Source organism: Pteropus medius, unplaced genomic scaffold, assembly GCF_902729225.1.
Source record: "Pteropus medius unplaced genomic scaffold, Ma_sr-lr_union100, whole genome shotgun sequence".
Classification (NCBI taxonomy): Eukaryota; Metazoa; Chordata; class Mammalia; order Chiroptera; family Pteropodidae; genus Pteropus; species Pteropus medius.
In genome coordinates, this window is record NW_024354500.1 from 16499876 (window position 1) to 16517452 (window position 17577).

The 17577-nt window shown below is 34.2% G+C and overlaps 1 non-coding gene across 1 annotated transcript; it reads left to right on the top strand.

The window, feature by feature from the left end:
- The first annotated feature begins 17005 nt into the window (after positions 1–17005).
- TRNAL-UAA (transfer RNA leucine (anticodon UAA)) lies at positions 17006–17079 on the top strand. Its single transcript has one exon. It is a non-coding gene; the product is annotated as a tRNA-Leu (tRNA).
- The last annotated feature ends 498 nt before the right edge of the window (positions 17080–17577 follow it).

Genomic DNA, 17577 nt, shown 5'->3' on the forward strand with positions numbered 1-17577 from the left:
GTTACCAGCTCATGCTCTAAGGTCAAGTTGCCATGTAGAATTATTTTACCACTTTAACTGCCTTTTTTACCTCTTCATGTCAGTTTCCTCATTTGTAAAATTAGGAATATATCTATGTCATAATATTTGCAAAGATTAATGGTTAATTTAGGTGCATTACATACATGAGCTCAGTACATATTATCTATTGTTTTTACAATTGCTCTGGTTTCCCAGAAGAAAAGTGAACATCAACAACTTCAGGAAAAGATACCTCAGAGCTAAATGTGAGCATGTCTTCAGAGAATATTGTCTCTGCTAAGAAGTGAGTGAATATCTGGCTATATACCTTCTAGAGCAGAGAGATGAAGGAAAAAATTATTCTCTTCTCGCCATCCTATTGGTTATGTGAAATCGCTATTTACCCTACATCCATAATTAACATAAAAATGTCTTGAAAAGGAAAATTCCCTTGTCACATGGTTCATAAACATTGATGCATTTTGGAATCAGTTTGGGACATTAAAGAATACTGGTACCTGTCTCCCACTCCCAGCCATTCTTATTTACTTGTGCTAGAGTGCATTCCTGGCACTAGTATTTATACAAACTCCCTTGATAATTCTAATGTGCAGCAAAGTTTGGGAACCACTGACCTTGCTGATTAAAAAAATTGTTAACTAATGAAGAAGAAACAGAGCAGTGTGCTTCAGGTCTGCACTTTTATTACTTTTGAGTTAATATTAGTGTTTGATCCTTTTGAGTTGCTGTGCATATAGTATATTGTATAATATTAAATTACTGAATATTCAAATGATAATTTCATATGCAGTGATTCTGAGTAGTATTTATGAAGAATAACGCTATCCTAAACAATTTAAATGTCCATCAGTGGGTGGATGGATAAAGAAAATGTGGTATATACATATAATGAAATATTATTCAGTCATATAACAAAAAGAAAATTCTGTCATATGTTACAGCATGAATGAATCTTGAAGATATTATGCTAAGTGAACCACAGAAGGATAAACACAGAATGCTTCCATTTGTATGAGGTATCTAAAGAAGTGAAACTCACAACATCAGAAAGTAGAATGGTGGTTTCCAGGGACTGTGGCAAAAGAGAAATGGGGAGTTGTTACTCAATTAGTACAGAGTTTCAGAGTTGCATGCAAGATGAAAAAGTTCTAGAGAACTGTATGACATTGTGCTTATACTTAAGAATACTGTACACTTAAAGTTTTATTAAGAAGGAAGATCTCATGTTATATGCTCTTTAGGGCAATTAAAAAGTACAACTTAGTGAAAACTAGATTTGCTAGAAAATACAATACTTCTGCCAATTCTTCCACATAGGACGCCTTCTCTCAGAATTCCACCTGTTGAACCGTTATCAAATATTGAAGTCCTAGTTCCAATGCTACATTCTCCATCAGTGCCTTATGCTGCAGCATGTAAGGTGCCTTGCCCATGAAGATAATATCTCAGGGATATGACAGTGACAATAAAAATAATTAATAATAAAGGACATGGGCTTCCTCTAGAAAATCATCAAAGAGTTTAGTAAAAAAAAAATCAGTTTAAAAAACTAATAAGTGAGAAATTGTAGGGAACAGAATGTTGGTGATAATGGGAAGAGGAAATGAGAATAAGAACACTGAGTCCACAAACTGTATAATGACAATATGTGAGGACAGGTATGGTGGGAATGAGAAGTGGAAAGTACAGCCGCAAGCGACACTGCAAAGCATGAGCATCTAATTGATGGCTTTGAGATTAGCTGAAAATAGAATAAGTGCATGTTGGGATAGTCTGATAAAAGTACATTGTTAGAAGAAATTCGACTTTAGAATTAAATGATGCTTACTGCTTTTATATTTATATCCAATTCAATTGTGTGTAATTAAGTAAACTAGTATAAGAGATTGGCATAAGCTCTTTTTATAGCTTCCTTCTTGACTCACTTTATGAAGGAAGCAAGCAGATGGTGAACTAAGGTGATGAAGCACCATTCTCTATTTGAGCCTGATCTCTAGAGGTCTCTGTGTAACCAAAAAAACAAAAACAAAAACAAAAAAAAACAATAAAAGTGTGAGGTTTCACAGCACTCTCAGAAAAAGGAATATTTCATCCAAGAGCAAAATGAGCCGTTTCCATGGACTCCCAGCACCACCAGATTTTAGCCATCCTCTCCGTCACCCAAGCCTTCCCTTTCCTGAATCAGGGAGGAGTGAGGACGTCTCCAGTCCTCATGTCCTCAGTATTCTGGGCTTCAGGGAGCGAAAAAGCCAAATATTTTTATTACTAACCTCGGATGTAGGTGGTGACCCCTTATGCAAACTCTTTTGTATTTTTTTATGATACTCATTGCCAAATTGTAGATGAGCTTCGACTGAGGCATCCCAAGGCATCAACACTACCGGCTATAAAGAAAAGGGGAACTAAGATGATGCCAGGTAAGGGAAAAGCAATCCAGCAACATCACCAGTTCTGAGGGATGGTGAACATTTTAACATGTGGCAATAAAGTAGGAGAGAGCAATGTAGGCTTATACCCATCAAGAGCAGATAATCCAGGAGATTACAACTGCCATTGGGACAAGAAAGAGGTGCAATAGGTGGATATATTCTATATTAAAGTGCTAATTTAATATTTCCAGATGATTAGTATAGGACAAACAGATATTCGAGTATGTGAAAAAGAATCATGTTCCTAGGGAAAACGGTTTCCTAGAGATACTCTGGGCATTAAAAAGGTATTCACGAAGACACAGTAGGAAACAGCAGTACTAGATAAGAAAACGAAGCCAGACTCTCTAGCTGAGGAAGCTGGCGCTTGTGTTTTGAGTACATTTGTGTTCAGAGTGATCAAAAGTACACTGAATTCTGGGTCTAAGCCTGTACCTTCCTACAGGACTTTAGCCAAGAAGATATCAACAACTAAGAGGTTCTAGACGTTCTAGACTATTGAACTAGGAATCAGTAACTAGAGGTGAAAACATTGAAAGCATAGTCAGCCTTGTATAAAAATTACCTTATGTGCTTAACATATTCTTTACACTAGACAGTAAATATCTCAAGGGTATGAATAATGCCTAATTCATATTAAACCGAGGAGAAATGTGCTAATTATAAATATGGAGGATAAAAACCTCAATTATAGACGTTTCTCCATAATAATAGCCAGGGCTTCTTAACAAATCTCAATCTAGTTTTGTTCTTGAATTATAATTGATACATCACTGCCATCTGGCATTCCATACCTTAACAAAGCATCTTCTCCAGAAAGTGAAAGGTCAGTGGTAATAAATAGCAGTGTGTGTCCACTGTGATATAACAGTTTCTGGGCCTAATTCACTGCTCTGGAATGGATAAAGAATAAAATATAAGCATTAAAAAATAATACTTATTGTGATGCATAATGCCAAACAGAGGAATGGGTGTGAGAAATGGGTAGAGTTTATTTGGGGAATGATGAATACTCTAATTTGGCTGGTGGTTAAGTGATTTGTTTGTCAAATCACTTTTCCACCCATGTGATGCTGCTCCTGGAAGCTTTTTGATGCCTCGAATTTGTCTCACCAGCATTGCTGTGAAAATGCTGCCCTTACTTCAGGTTTAGGTCGACTGGCATCTCTTACATGAAACTTCCCCTGATCTTCAGATCCCAGATTCCCCCAGTGGAATCTCATTACCTTTTTTGACCCTCCTTATCATACGTCTACATGTCAGTGGCCCCCGATCTCAGTGTTTGGGCCTCTTCTCTTTCCATGCTACCATTGATAAGTGATCTCATCCAGTCACAAGGGTTTCAATGTCATCCATGATTATTGAGTTTTCCTTTTTTTCTAACCCTGACTTCTCCTTTGATGTAGTTCACTATCTACTTCACACTTACACTTGTATATTAATAGAACTCTCAAATTTGACATGTGAAAAATAAAACTTTCAATGCTGTCCTCCCAAATTATCCTCTCCTACTTTTCTAAAAAAAAAAAAAAAGAATTATTTTTGATTCTTCCCATCTTCCCACACTCCACATTCAATATACTTTAAGCGAGCCTCATCAACTCTATCTTACAAATTCACTAAGAATCAAATGGAGCATTTCTCATCTTTTCACCACCACCTGAGCTTAAGTCACTATTTTTTCTAGCCTGGACCTCTGCCAGAGCATCCTCATGGGTTATCCAGATTTCAATCCTTCTCCAGCTTTTTGCCACAGAACAGTTGGAGTAACTCTTTCAAAATTTAAATTAAATAATTTGATACCCTGCTCAGAACCATCCAATTAAATCTCACCACACTTAGAACAAAAGCCCAAGTCCTTCACTGCAGCCTCACATTCTTTTGTCCCAGGACTGTCTTCTAAACTTGACTTCAAACACCCAACCCTCTTCAGTCCATTTACCTCCCCATGAACTTGCCTCCTTGCTGCACTTTGGACATCCAGGTTAACTACACCTTTAGGTCCTTTCATTTGTTATTCCTCTTCCTGGAATGTTCTTTCCCTATATCCTCCTATGGTAGGCTCGCTCATTTCATTAGATCTCTTTCACATGTCCTGTCTTCTGAGAGGCCATCCTTAACTCCACTTTCTGAAAGAGCTTCCCTGACCTTATTGTGACTTTTATTCCCTCATCTTAATTTATCTCCATGTAACTTATCTCTATCTGGCAACATACTGCATAGTCATTTACTTATTTGTTTACTACCTTTCTCCTTCGGAATGTTAGTTCCTTTAGGGTAAGACTTTTGCCTTGTTTTATCCCCAGCACCCAGAATAGTGATAGGCACAGAATGAGTTTTCAGTAAGTATTTGTTAAATAAATAAATGGAGGGCTTTGCAGTTTCTTTGAAACCTATTTAGAACGTCTTTTTATAGTTATTTCATTATATATTTAATCTTCTCTGGAATACTATAATATTGCTGAGGGCAAGAAAGATGTACATTCACATATCTTGTATAGAATCTAGCATTTAGCTTTGATTCAATGATACATATTTTATTAAATTCATTTAATTAAAGAGCAATAGGGCCAGTGCTTGAAAGTTTAGCATTTTAAGATAAGACGAGTGAAAGAAGTAATCACTGTAGAACAATTTTTATAGGTTCTAGGAGAAAAACATAGCTACTTGATATCTCAACTGAGAAATGCCATCCTCTTAAAAAATGTGATGGATAACTAAAACACTTCAGTAATTACTACTGCATTAAGCCTATGATATAGGAAGAATTGAAGGTGAGGGAAAATTAAAGACGAAAGATCAGTTTAGAGATTATTACAACAGGCTAGGTGAATAGTCATGAAATTCAAACTAGGTAATGCCAATGAGATTAAAACGAGAGAAAAAAGTACGAGAGGCTCTTTAGAGGTTTAGTTGGTAATTATGGGTCACCTCAGTCACAAATTAGAGGTGAAGGTCATGGAAACAAGAGGAATCAAAGAAACTTTAAAGTTTTATACCTAGATAACAGAGGACAATAATGTCAATAAAAATAAGAAAGTAACAAAAAGTCAAGAATTCAAGGAGAAAAATTAATTCAGTTCAGACATTTTGGATTGGAAAAAAGAGGTGGGGTAAAAACATAAAAATAAAAATAGGAAGAAAAACATAAATGATTATTGTGCCAAGGACTATAAATTCACTTTTTAAATCATGAACCATGTTTAAGATGTTGCAAATGGGTTAATATTCACCTCAAGTTCTAAGAGCTGAAAGAGGTGAAAAACAGACACCGTACTGAAAATAATGGAAATGCTTTATGATCGTTATATTGTATCTTGTATAAATAACCTAAGCTAAAAGGTCTCAGAAAAAAGAATAATCTACAACAATGCCATATTCCTTGTGTTGAACTTCAATATACCTGAATATAGCAGGATTGATATCCTGCTGTTAAAAAAGAAACTATGACCTATGTAATATGAAATTCTGAAATGATCTTACGAAAGAATAAAAAAACTGTCCTATGTTATAGAAGGAGATATAAAGAGGACCAAATTAATTTTAAAGTCATTAAAATGAAATCCAGGATACTTGAGTTGCCAGACTTATGTTATAATGTAAAAACACACCTAAAATCAATGTTGAAATTCCCTATGAATGTGCATTTATACAAATAATTGGAAGATGCATAAAAAATTATTTTTCTAAAAATGATAAACCACTTAAATCACTGTTATCATAAAGACTACATGTGTGATGCAGTGTATCTTAGCTTGACAAATGTTACCAAGCTCCCAACTGTCTCTTTGGAGTTCCAGTAAGAGCCTTTTTGATGTAGAGTTAAAAATTTTTGTCTAATATAGCCTCCACCTTAGGGCTCGCTCCTCTAGAATATAATTCTCCAGATGAAGTTAATGTAATTAAAAGCATGTGTCTTTATTTTTGTTAAATCTTAGATAATTTGACAAGTAATAAATTAATTTTATTATTATTTTATTACATATTTTAAATGGTCTTGAATCTCCACACTGTATTCTGAAGTATTCTATTTTCATGTTACCTACTGCTCCTACTTCAGTCTAGAAAATTTGCTCAATACTTATCATTTCTAGGTACATTCTGGACAAAACTCTGGCATAGATAAAATTTTCTTTTCTAATTGTTTGCACATTTTAGTGTCCATCTACTTCCAAGCATATTATTTCTTTATGTTGCATATTACTTGCCTATATATTCACTATTTGAGGATCTTTAAACATGCTTGCCTGAACTCACAAACTGCAAATTAATCTATATTACATGCTTTGAAGAGTGCCATAAATTTCTCTGGTCTCACTCTCTTTTGCCTCTGCTAATAATCTCCTTCCATTTTCCCAGACTCGCCTTCAATGTTAAGAGCTACTTCCCTTATAAGTACAGTCTTACTTAACAAGACTCTTGTCTGAGACTGAGTTTCCAGATATGCTTCTCATTAGTAAACATGCAGAGAAAAAATATGATAGTTTGCAATTGCACCTAGCTATATGTGCCACTGTAGCTAATACACATTACCTACTGTCAGATACCAATAACCCCAAACTAGTTCTTTCTTATAATTCATAAATTCTGAGCACTATGTAATCGTATGATAGATTGCCATGATTTTCCTGGTAATCCTCTCAAATAAGTTATGTCAGGTCATTGCATTATTGAACCTGGAAGATATATTTGAGCATCAAGAGATGGTATGCTTTATAAGAATCAATACAAATAGAGAATTAAAAAGAGATTGACAAAAATTCCATCCTCTTAACTCTACTCCCAACCTTTATACAGGGAAAACTAAAAGGTTAGACAGGTCATTCATTTTTGTACGGATTGTCATTACATGCTGGCATACACAGCATAGTAACATAGTTTCTGCTAATCAATGTTTTCCCCCTGGTAGGTAAATGTGGGAAGTTTACAAGTCTCAAAATATTTTTGCTGATTCATAAGCAAAAAAGTGATCATGAAAATCACCAAATTTATTTTCTTCAGATCCAACACCCAGAAACTGTTTGTAGACTTAAACTAAATATTAAAACTCCCTCAAAATGATTTGAGCAACTGAAAGAGCAGTTGTAATGAAAGTCATCTTTCAACCTTGCACCTCTTACTAACTCCCATGAACACAATAATAAGTGACATCAGTTTACACAGTCAGGTATAAATGTCTCCACTATATAGGCAAGATGAAACTATCCCTGTGACCTAAATATGGCCTCACCTGCATTATACAATCAGGAAACATGCTGACAACAGCAGCAACAGAACAGTTTTTCCTACATTTAACAAATCAACATTGACCAACTTGTTCCTAGGTATTCCTGCTGCCCCCAGAAGCCATATTATAAGTAGATCATCTGTGTCTGAATCATAAACCCTTAATATACAATACCAGAAACTTCTGATCACCTTTTGAAGCTTGATGAAAACACCATCTCAAAAATATTTTCAATTAGTTCTTACATCGATGACAAGTTCAGCTGGGCTTACCTGACAGCAGAAACTAAAATGAAAATTCTCAGGAACAAGATCTCCAGAATATAACTTGATGAAAAGGTTTTAAAGTTTTGTTTTGTTTTTTTCACACACGAAATAAATAAATAAATAAATATGTTAAAATATGATCCCTAGATAAAAGAACAAACACTTTTAAAGTTTAATAATAGCTCTGGGTTGTGAAGTTAAGCACAGTAGAAAATGAGAGTTACACATTTTAAAAGACATTGCACACTCTTTTTTAGGCTTCAGCTGGCGTATTTCTGTGTAGCCTTCAACACTGTTGTGTAACTGCAAACAGCATGAAGGCAAGATGGAAACTCTATGAAATTCAAGTGGGTGCACTACAAGTTTTTTAAAAATGTACATGTCCCTGGAATTTCCTCTTGTTTCATTTCATTAAGAATTATAATGTGAAGATCAACATAAGGTCTCTGATTGAGTGCTAGAAACTCCAGTGCTATGGATCTAGTGATGGTGCTATCTAAATGATGTATTCCATTTACAAAGATTCATTTATCACTTTACAAGTGCCAGGCAATGTCCAAGATGCTAGGAATATAGCGTGAATAAAACAAAATAAAATGCATGTCCTTAAGAAGCGTATATTCTAATTGAGAAAAATAGAAAATAAGTTACATGAGATATCTATACATAAGATAGTAGTAATTACTGTGGAGAATAATAGAACATGAAAGGGGAGAAGGAGTGGTGAGGACAGAAGTAGGCTGTAATTCCGAATAAGGTTTTCAGGGAAGATTCATTGAAATGATGAGCTGAACAAGAATTAAAATCATGTAGCTGTCTGGAAAAGAGCATTCCAGAGAAAGAGAATAGCAAGTGCAAAGCCTTGAGGTAGGACCATGGAAATTTATGGGAATGAGCAAGAGTATGGAGAAAATAAGAGATGAGGGTCCTATGAGCCATTTAGTAAATATTGAATTTTACTTTGAGTGAGAGGATAAGGAGAGACGTGGTTTGATTGATGTTTTTAAGAAACACATTGGTCGCTGGACTAAGAATAGACAGGAAGCAAGGGCAGAAATAAAGAACACTTAGAAGTTTATTGAGATAAGAGAATATGGTAGCTTGTATCATGATCTTGGCAATTGAGGTGTAAGTAGTAGTCATATTCTGAATATATTTTGAATATAGAGGCAAAAAATGTTTTACTGACATTTTGGATGTGGGATGTGAGAGAAAGAGAGGAGTCAAAGATTCTAAGGTTTTTGACCTAGACATCTGGGAGAAAAGAGTTGCCATTCAAAGAGACAGAGTACACTGAAGGAGAGTGAAATTCAGGAGTTTGGATTGGAATATAGTATGCTTACTATAACTATTACATGACTAGTTGTTGATGTTGAATGATGAGATATCCAGGAAAGAGACATAAATCTGGTTATCACAAGAATGAAGATTTTTTTCAAAGCCAGGATCTTGGGTGAAATTGCCAAGATATGCAAGTGAAGGGCTACAAGAAGTGGTCCTAGGACTGAGCCCTGGAGTACATCATATTCAGAGATAAGAGAAAAGAGAAGGCATAAGCAAAAAAAAAAAAAAAACCCTCAACAACAACAGCAACAAAACAAAACAACACAGCCTAAAAAGGGTGATTAGTGAGGTATGAGAAAAAGTGTAAGCATGGATTAAGTCTTTGAAGCCAGAGGAAGAAAATACATCAAGCAGGACATGGAGATCAAATTTGTCTAAAAATGTTGATAGGTCAGTAAGAGGGTCATTGGATTTAACACTATATAAGTCATTGGTGAAATTTACAAGAACAATTTCAATGGAGTTCTGAGAGGGTGAGTTGGTTCAGGAGAAAATTGGCAAAGAGGAACAGGGGTCAGCAAATATATGTAAGTTTTTTAGAAGTTTTGCTATGAGGGCATCAGAGAAATGAGAGTCACTAGAAATAGGTATGTGAGATCAAGAAAAAGTTTTGTTTTAGTAAGAAGAAATAACAGCATGTGTGTATGCTGAAATAAATGATTCGCTTGAAAACATTATTAATAAGTTGGCTAGTAAAAATATCTAATATGTTCTAATTAATGACATACTTTTCTAATAGTAGCCTGGGCCACTAAACCATCAATTGCTAAGAAAGAAGAAAATTTAACATATTTTTATAATATTAAATTAAGGGCATAATTAGCCCATTACTATGCCTTGCCATTTTTCACTGTGTCTATTCTAATATTTATCATTGTTGATCATTTTGGCCAAAAAAATTCCCACTATTTTAATTATCACCATGAGCAACTTGCCTGATAAGTGTACTTCAAATTCTTCCTAAATATTTGATATATTCATAAAGGCGGAGTTCTGATTTAGGAACCTTCTCTAAGATTATAGTTTCTGAGAAAAGGAGCAGTGCCTTTAGTAGATGGATGTTACTGAGGAAACACAGGAATAGGGGCAGGGGTTTCCTTGAGTGAATGAGAATCAAGCCTGGGTGAACAGTAAAATTATTTGAGAAGCTTTTTAACTATCTGGTTGAGCAGAAACCAGAGCACAGAAGTAAGGCATCCCTAGAATGTTTTGACTCTGTGTTTAAATGGCACCCTTAACTTCCTCTTTCCGTCTGCTTTTCCTATGTTACTCTAATTTGTTCTTCACCAACTTTAGCCTATTGTTTTTACCCCTCTCTTGCATTTTTTTCTTTCTGCATTTATTTTTATCTTTCACTGCCTTTCTTTTCATTTTGTGGTGTTTTCTTTCACTTTTCTTCATTATTGTGGGATAGGCAGAACAGAGAGATGGAGGAGAAAACAGAGGCCAGGAATGCAGTATCTTGGAAGGTCCTTATAATCATTTAGAAAGCCTTTCATAAAAAGGGAGGTGTTAAAAAGTATGTATCAAAACAATAAAGGTCAGGAAATAAGTTCCAGTGCTGTTGCACCATCTACTCAAAATGAACAAATAATAAAGTGGAAAATCACATATACCATATATTCACATACATTTTAAATGTACAATTGATTCAGTAGAGAATATTATTGCCTAACTCCTGGAAAAATGATTTACAATGTATTTGCAGTGTAAGTGGGTATATACAGTGCATATAAACAAAATTCTTCAAAAGAAATTATTTGAGACTAAAAACAAAAAAATTATGCATTACCATGTACAGTATGGGACAGCTCTCAGTCCTATGCACATATTAATTTAGAACTTATTTAATATTGGTAAATGAATGAAGCTCTATAATTCTTACAGAATTCAGATAAAAACATTTTTTTAATCCTTTTTACTCTTGTATTATCACATCTCTCTCTATGATAAATCGAGTTTTTCCAAAACCAGTGAGACTTTAGGCAAAAGTATGCTAGAAATCTAGGGTATGATTTAATCCATTAAAATAATTTTTTATTAAACAAGTTGAGATCGCAGACACCAGTTGGTTTAGCATGAATCTAAATATTATAAAAATGATTTTAAAAGATAGGAAAAAAATAGGTAATTTAGTTCCACAAAGAAAATTGTCTTTATGATCTCAATCAAGATAGTCTTTTCGTCCTTTACCAACACTATTTGGAGGTTAAAGTGAAATTGCGAAAAGAAATATTACTAATCAACTGTGAATTACAAAATATTAGTCCATTTTTTTCATTTATAATAACTTGGTCAATATTTTAATAGTAAATGGACTTTCAGAATTTGAGTGTCCCCACATAAAAATACTAAGGATGTTGAAACCATCTGAATTTAAGCCTTAAATGAGATGGCTCATTATCCTACTTTATCAATGTCTAAAACAAAATACCTTAATGTCTAACAACAGTCCTAATCAGACATCAAAAATCAAAAGACATTTCCACAAAGCCAATGCCAGGTTGGAAAATGCAATTTTAAGTTATTAATCTACAGGGCTGTGCAGTCTGTTATCGAGATTAGCTTCTTCCTGCATTAAACTCAGAGGTCCATGGTTTGGCCACCTCTAAACCAGATATTGGTAAATGATCGTGTTGCTGGAGGCCAAAAATTCTTATTATCAAAATGAACTACTAATCTGTCATTAGATGAAGCCATAACTCTTGACCTTAATCTATAGTAAAATGCTCCTCAAATAGTGACTATATATCAACAGATATGACTAGAATTCTATATTTTATGAAATGTTCAGATGCTATTTTTACACATATAATGTAAAATGTGTCCTCAGCAGTTAAAGCATCAGCAATTGTTTTGGACCTCTCATCTTTTTCTCATTGATTTTTAATTGTGGATTATGTATTATGGATATATTATATAATATGTAAAGTTATTATCCTGTGTTAATCATATGCCTTTCAAATAATTTTATCAGTTTGTTATTAGTCTTCGATTTGTTTATGCTTTCTTTTTTCATTAAAACATTTTAAAATAAAAAAAAGGATCCTACCATGGGTATACATTTTGTACACGTTCAATTATTTGTTCTCAATTGTTATTTATTTGTTTAAATATTTTTATCCCTGGAATATTATGAGTTTCTCAAGAACAGAGCTTATTCAAATCTTTATTTCCAGTAACTAGGACAGTGATCATACATAGTAGACATTTGATAAATGTTTGTGTATCCAATTTATTAGTTGCTTAGCACAAAAAGACTATACTGTTTTAAATTTTATTTTATAGATGGAATATTTTTAAAATCCTGTTCATTAATTATTCTCCTCAGTGGTAATCCTAGAGCAGAGTCTCCAACTCTGGTCCACAAGATTTATATAGTCATAGAATGCTTCTGGTTATTTCATTTGACATGAAGTGTGTTTCAAAAAACTGTAATGAGGCAGTGTGCCTGCAGTGGTAGTAATGGAGGAAGCACTGCCTTTGTTGTCTTATTTTAGCACCTCTTTGCACTCTGTTTCACAACATAAATCCTGAGTTTATGAGCCTTACCTCCTGCAATCCAGAGTTTTAGAATTGACAGAGCCACAGTAATTTATCTAGAGAAAGTGTCTGTGATTCTACAAGAATCTGTGGCATATACAATCAGGTTCTGCGTCCATGGATCCGACCAACCACAGATTGAAAATACTCAGGAAAAAAACAGGTTATACTGTTGCTGATATGTACTGTGTAGTTAGGTCTACAAGGGTTGCACCCATATTGAACATATACAGACCTTTTTTCTTGTTATTGTTCCCTAAACAACTACATAGAATTTACATTATATTAGGTATTATAAGTATATTAGGTATTATATTAGGTATTTAAAGTAGGATGCGCATAGGTGATATGCAATACTACACCATTTTATATAGGGGATTTTGGTTTCTATGGTAGGTCCTGGAACCAATCCCTTGTGGATACTGAAGGAAGATTATATTACTTTTGACTAGATCATAGCATTATTGTTTTTATTACCTTGTAACAAATTACCATAAATGTAGTGGCTTAAAGCAAGATACAGTTTGTATGTTTCTGTGAGTCAAGAGTCAAGGCACAGTTAAATAAGGCTCTCAAAAAATTGCAATCTAGGTGTCAGGTGAGCTACATTCTTTTCTGGAGGTCAAGGTTTTCCATCTAGCTTCCATGATTGTTGTCAGAGTTCAGTACCTTGCAGTTGTAGGACTGATGTTTTACTTTCTTGCTGGCTATCAGCCAGCTGTTGCTCTCAGCCCTTTAGAGACCACACCGTTCCTTGCTATATGACCTTCTCAAAGGCCCTCCCATACACAGCACTTTACTTCTTCAAGGCCAGCAAGAAGATCTTTCTCTTCAGGAAGGAACTTTTGCCTGATTAAGTCAAGCTCACCCAGAATAATCTCCCTTTTGATTAACTATGAATCAATTAATTTAGGGCCTTAATTACACCTGCAGAATCCATCACCTTTGCCATATAACCTAACCTAATTATAACTATAACATCCTATCGTATTCAGAAGTATCACCCACACTTAAGAAACGGGGATTATATAGAGGCTAGAAATCTTGGAGATCATCTAGAATTCTACCTACCACAATAATAGATATCTTTCAAATAACCTTGTTTCCTAGAATGCAAAAGTGCATTAACATATATATGTGTACATGCATATTTATGTAGTACACAAAATATATAGCATATATTATATTAGTTTAGTTTAAATATTATATATATTTATATATGCATACATGAGTAGGTATGTTTGAGTGTATATATAAGTATACATATGTAGTATACATGTGTAAGTATTTATACATATACATATATATTTTTACCTTTTATTTCTCTTTCTCCTCTATTTGCCCTTCTCGTCTTTCTCCTTCTCTTCCTTTCCTCTTCCTGTTTTATTTCTTCTTTATCAATTAAATATTAAGTAGTTAATTACCATACATTTCCAAAAAGCAAGAGATTTTATCATGATTTTAAGAAATGAGGCTGAGGTTTTCAATTTCATTCATAAGAAAGCATTACGTGAAATACAACAGTAGACCATGTGTTTGCATGCTATAAATGAGATGAAGTTTACTTTTTACATTGGAGAGCTCTCTAGAAAAAAAAATCAATGTATCTTCTTAATCATGCATGATTATATAAAGAAAGATACACCATCTGTAAACCAATTTCCTAAAGGAAATTAAGGACATTTTTAGAGGATTCACAAATAAAGTGAAATAAAAGTTTTATAGAGCCAATTATCTATTTGTTCAATAAAAATCCCTGTTTTAAGAAAGTGGATTAAAGTGCCTTTGCTCAATGTATTTGTCTAATGGATTTTCTCAAGTTTGTAAAGCTTGAGAAGATAAAATGAGTAAGAAAGTAAACTCTAGAGATTTTCCTATCTAATCAGAGATTTAAAAGTCATTTTATTCATAAGCATTCAGGAGTGTGAATTAAAAGGAAGATTTTGTAGGGTGCTTACTTTGAGATGGTAACAAAAGCAAAAGTACACATCACAAATGGGGCCACTGAGGGATCCAGAAGAAGGAGCACCACTGAGTGAGATGTGACAGAACTATTAAGTCTGTCATTTAAGACAAAATCTCACTTTCTTCATATATGGATTAAGAATAATACTAATTTCTCTATTTCTCAGGGTTATTGTAATTAACCAGTATGGCTCAATGAAAAAAGCATGGAGACACATTTCTGAGAGAATTTTGTCATAGTTTTGGTTTTAGCACTTTCTAGCTATGCAGACCTAGGCACGTTGTTTATCTAGTCTTAACCTTAATTCCCTCCTATGGAAAATAATACCTAATCTCAGAATTATTTTAAGAATTACACAATTTATATAAACTAAATAGATAATCTGTAAATTCTATCTATTATTAGGGTTATTAATTTAAAATGTAAAATGCAATTTTAACCTGGGATTAGAAAGATCCCCAAACTAGAGCAAGGATGACTAGTGGAATTTATTCTGCACATGCAAGAATACAGTGCAGAGAACGCATATTTTCACATTCTCCCACCAACCTATTTCTTTATTTCAGATCCAAATGTATAAAGAAAAAAATTGAGGAATAGTTAGAATTTGTTCTGTAATCTGAGAATATTAAAAATGGTTCTATATATCTTGACTTTGGAATTATGATTTTGTATTATTTCAGAATGTTAATCAATATACTGTATTGATTTTATTATACACAAGTGCTTTGGAAAACCTTTCCTTCAATAAAAAAAAAATAAGTTTTGTGACATTCACTCTTTCTAGATCATTATAATCTTTATGTATAAGGTGATGAAGGTTTATCCAGGCTCTAACATTTTTTATAATATAAACATAAAGAATGCTTTTCATAAAGAAAAAAACATAAAGAATGCTTTTCAGTGAGGATTCTGCCTTTTGTTCAAATTTTACACAAAATATGCTTTAGAAAAATCTTTTAGATAGTTATCAGAATGGTCCTCTGATAGAAAACAGATAACATGTTAACAGGTAACATGGGGAAAGAAAACAAATTCTGAGTCTCGGTGTTTGAACTGAAGAGACAAGACTCTTTCACTTCAAAGGGTTTGGATGTGTTCAGCATGAGAAGTTTTGCTATCAAACCCTCACTGAAATACTCTCCTGACCTTAAGTTGTTGCTGAGGAAGATGAAGAATGTCTACCGTCTTACAATCACACTACCAGGTTTTCAATGAATGCAAATTTCAGATTAAATGCTGCCACATATGTACCATTTGTAAGTCAAATCCTTACTAATAAGCAAGCACATAAACACTCACATGACCTGTTCCTATCAGCTTGATAAAGTCTCAGTGACTTGTTGTTACACATCAAGCAACCACTTTCTGCATAAAATTTTCTCTCACCCAACAATATTTTAGAGACACAATTCAGTTAACCGAATATTTGACACAGCCAAAAAAAAAAAATGCTAACCCATGACTACATTAGAATCATGCCTCGAATGGCATTCTGAGAGGTGAGGAGTAGAAAGCTTCCTTGGCTCTTTTATCCTATAAATACAGGGGTGGGATGTCTAAAATATTTTACTAGTTTATGTATGTTGAATACAATTAAATTCACACATAACTTATACGCACATTCCTTAATGCTCATTAAAAAGCCACTAAATTCACTAGTGAAAATTCCTCTTTTAAATAAAAATTTATTGAGGTAACATTGGTTAATAAAATTATATAGTTTCAAGTTTATTATAATTTATAATACATCTTATATATGTTACATTGTGTGTTTACCACCCAAAGTCAAATCTCCTTCTGACACTATGCTTTTGACATCCCTTTATCTTTTTCTACCTTCTCCCACCCCCCTTTCCACCTGGTAACTGCCATACTATTGTCTGTGTCTGTGAGTTTTTATTTGTTTGTTTGTCTTGTTGCTTTCAGTTTTATATCTTACATATGAATGAAATCATACATGGTTCTTGACATTTTTCCTTCTGACTTATTTCACATAGCATGGTATTCTCGATCCATCCATTATTGTCGCAAATGATGGCATTTCATCTTTTCCTACGGTTGAGTATTATTCCATTAAAAAATAGGCAGAGAACCTGAACAGACACTTCTCCCAGGAAGACATGCAAATGGCCAACAGACATGTGAAAAGATGTTCGGCTTCACTAACTATTAGGGAAATTCAAATCAAAATCACCATGAGAGGAGTGGCTCCATAGTGTAGTGGTTAGCACATCTGCTTTAAATGCAAAAGGTCCTGAGTTCAAGCCGCAGGTGGAGCCAAGGACCACATCCCGGGTGCGCTGTGTCCGAGGGGCGCCAGGCCCCGGGTGCGCCCCTAGTGAGCGTCCCGATCATGTGAGAGGAGACGCCCCACCTTCAGAGATCCAGTTCTTAAGGGGAGACAGCAACATCCATAGGTCAGGGGTGGAAATGGGGTGGGGGGGTTTAAAGAGGGGAGAAAAGAAAACCACAATGAGATACCACCTCACAATGGCTATTATCAACCAGACACGTAATAACAAGTGTTGGAGAGGTTGTGGGGATAAAGGAACCCCGTCATACACTACTGGTGGGAATGTAAATAGGTACAGCCACTATGGAAAACAGTATAGAGTTTCCTCACAAAATTAAGAATAAAATTACAGTATGACTCAGCAATCCCTATTCTGGGTATCTACTTGAAAAATTTGATACATTTATTTGTAAAGATATATGTACTACTATGTTTGATGCAGCATTATGCATGATGGCCAAGATAGGGAAAACACCGAAGTGTCC